This window comes from Gossypium arboreum, chromosome 8, assembly GCF_025698485.1.
Source record: "Gossypium arboreum isolate Shixiya-1 chromosome 8, ASM2569848v2, whole genome shotgun sequence".
In the NCBI taxonomy this organism is placed as follows: Eukaryota; Viridiplantae; Streptophyta; class Magnoliopsida; order Malvales; family Malvaceae; genus Gossypium; species Gossypium arboreum.
This window is the reverse complement of record NC_069077.1, coordinates 28,178,350-28,181,832: the sequence shown is the minus strand read 5'-3', so window position 1 is coordinate 28,181,832 and position 3,483 is coordinate 28,178,350. Positions and strand designations below refer to the sequence as shown.

Here is a 3,483-nt window from a genome sequence, read left to right as displayed (position 1 = left end):
GCGATGCTATGTGATAGAAAATTTGTATGTGAGCATGAATATATTGTGATTTGGGCTGGATGGGCCATATAAATGTGAATTGGGCCTGATGGGCCATATGAATGAGTTTGGGCCAAGTGGGCTATATGCATGTATGTAGGGATTTTGGGCCTAGTATATGATAACTAAATAAAACTTAATTAATATATTACGACCGTGGACAAGTCATAGGGTTAAGGTGTGGCAACGGGTATATGCATGTCTAGGATTGGATCTAGAGAGCTTGGTACTTAAGCGGTCTTAATGACTCACCTCTTCTTCTCTGGAATCCTACTTGGTGCCTAGTATTCATTAATCTTAGCTCACGGGATTTGTTAATGGGCCATGGTAAGTGAAAACCATAATAAAAAGAAAATTACCGAAATGCCCCTAAGGGCGAAAATGACCAAAATACCCCTAGGTGTTAAATGTAAGTTTATGGATGTGACATGCATACATATGATATTCTGCTTAGGTTGTATATGGGTTGAGAATTATGGAACGGAGGAAGTATATGAGGATCGCATGGAGTTGAGGAATCAACTTGGGAAGCAGAAAATGCTGTGAGAGAGTATTATCTTAACCTATTCACCGGTAAGATTTTCGGGGACGAAAATCCCTAAGAGGGGAGAGTTGTAACAGCCTGATTTAGACCCTAATCGAAACGGTGGTTTTAGGACCACGAATCCAAGGTTGAAAAATATTTTTAAACTATTTTCTGTGTTTATTTTGTGTGAATTTATATGTGTGAAATTTTCGTGATTTAATTTTATCGTTTGGGTATCCGATTAAATGAAAGGACTTAATCGCATAAATTAAAAATTAGCTAGTTTTAATTGTAAGGATTGAATTGGTAATGGCTTCTTAAGTGGAAGCATTCATGATGCAAAAAGCCCAATTTTTATATGATAGTGGGCGACATTATATAGGATAAATATGTTTTTATATTAAATATGTACATTTATGTATATATATGTGTTATAATAATAAAATGTATATTATATGTATATAATATAAGAAATGAGTTGGAAACCATGTGCATGTGACAAGGACGATTATGTCCTTGGCCTATAAGTTTTAGTTATTAATTTTTAAAGGGTAATTTAGAAAACTAGCTTATAAATTATATAATATGTGATAAAACATAAAAGAAAACAAAAAGTGTTCATGAATTTTTTTTCATATAGCCGAAACTAAAAAGAAAGAAAAGGAAGAAGCAAGCTAGGGTTCGGTTGATTTTTAAGCTCAATCAAGGTAAGTGTTCGGCTCGATTTTTGATAATTTTTACATTTTTGAGATTATTGCTTCGAATAGTACAAAACCCGTGCTTGAATTTTGAATTTTGGTGAATATTTTGAGTTATACCATTGGTGAGGGCTCGTGATTTTTGTTATTTGATGATGAATTATGAAAGGTAGGTGTTGGGTTAACATATTTTGTATTGGAGTTTTTGATGATTTTAAGTAATTAGGACTTAATTGCAAAAATTATAAATTGAGGGACTAAAATGTGAAATAAATGAAATTTATGGACTTGTGTGAGCTTAGTGAAGATTCGGCTTAAGCATAGTAAAGTCAAATTTTGAATATTTTGTATTTTTTTGCAAATTAGACTAAATTGTAAAAAGTGGAAATGTCAGAGGTAAAATGGTAATTTGCAAATTTATGTGTTTTTGGGATAAATTGAATGAAAATATGTTTGAATGAGCTTAATTTGAATGTGTTTAGATCAAGAACCAAAGAAATCAAATTTGGATCAGGGAAAAACGAAAGTGGTCGACTAGTCGTCCTGTTCCGTCTTTATATCGTCCCAGGTAAGTTATAAGCATAATTGGGTTGTTTTATATAATTAAATACGACATTTATATGCTGATTTTGTAATGTGTAAAAACCTACGTATATAATTCATTGTAAGAAATATGGCACTAAGTGTACGAGGGATAAAGTGACGGCACTGAGTGTGTGATACGTCACAAGATTTTAGCACTAAGTGTGCGAGATGTTAATGTAACAGCACTAAGTGTGCAATACATTACAAAGATTTAGCGTTAAGTGTGCAAGTTAGCTGATCCCTTAAAAGAACCAAATTCTAATTGTGAAATCGAATTAAACGGTCAGACATGAATTATCTTAATATTTACTTGAGTAAAGGTAAGTGAAATCCTCGAATATTTGAGAAGAATCGTATGCAAACCAAATGAAAAATATATGGGTATATGGTGTGTATATTCGGCTTATAAAAGAATAAATTGAGTGTCATTGTAATGCTGGTTAATTAAGTATACATGTGAGTTGGTCCATTTGGCCAGGTAACGATATATATGTATGATATTATTCTATGATGTTTTAATGTGCGGATAGGAGTAGATGGATGTACAGCTAATTATGAGTACTTGAATTAGGAATAGATCAATATTATGTATGGCAAATGGTTGATAGAGTGAAGCATGAAATTTATGTTGGTATTAAAGGCTTGGATGCAGCTAGCTATTAATGTTTAGATGCGAATATAGGTACAGTGAAATGAGATCTATATGTATGTTTATATATGAGGCTATCTTCGGCCATGAATATGATAATGATATATATAAGTGGAAGGTATATATATAATACTAGTAACTTGTGTATTCGGTCAAGGGAAAGTTGATATATAGTCACAAGTTTATAATCACTTTTAATAAGTTTAATTAATTATTTGAGTAAAATATTGTATTACGAATTTTCCTATTGATGATTAAATGTGATTGAGTTGAATATTTGCTTATGACTTACTAAGCTATATTAGCTTACTCTGCATTTTCATATTTATTCTGTTTTATAGATTTTGAATCCAAGTTACGAATTTGGGAATTGTCAGAGGAGCTTATCACGCTATCGACTGTATTCGGTATTTTATAAATTGTGTTTTAGAACTATGGCATGTATAGGCTGGAAAGTGTTGTTGAAATAACGAATTTAGTTATGTATTTAAAGCCATGAGAAAATGGCTGGCTTATTATGCCTAAGTTTGGTTGTACATATTCTTAATTAAAATGTTTGATGAGTTTATTTATTGGTAATTTAATGATGGAAGATTTAGATGTGTATATGAATTTAGGTAATAAGATTCGGTTATGAAACCAAATAGCATAATATGTATTTGGTACAAAGTATAAATTTTGCATGCGTGATTGCTATTTAAAATTGTAACATGATCTGAATTAATGTTACTATGAGTTTGTGCAGCAGTGGTTAATTGATGCATGTTGAATGTTTGGTAATCCGTAAACGTAACTTATTATAAAGCCTATTCGGATGTGTCTAGATGTCTATATATATATATATATATACAAATCGAAAGAATTATAGATGTTATGTTGTCTTTGGTTAAGATGATTATTATGTTGTATATGTATTAATAAAGATTTAAAAAATGAGATAATAAGTATATTTGAATAAATGTGATATGAGTATCGAACATTTTAAA

At 31.0% G+C, this 3,483-nt stretch overlaps 1 long non-coding RNA gene across 1 annotated transcript; it reads left to right on the top strand.

Moving 5' to 3' along the window:
- Positions 1-1,174: 1,174 nt before the first annotated feature.
- LOC128296465 (uncharacterized) lies at positions 1,175-3,189 on the top strand. Its single transcript, XR_008287077.1, has 3 exons — positions 1,175-1,272; positions 1,746-1,831; positions 2,839-3,189. It is a non-coding gene; the product is annotated as an uncharacterized LOC128296465 (long non-coding RNA).
- Positions 3,190-3,483: the final 294 nt, after the last annotated feature.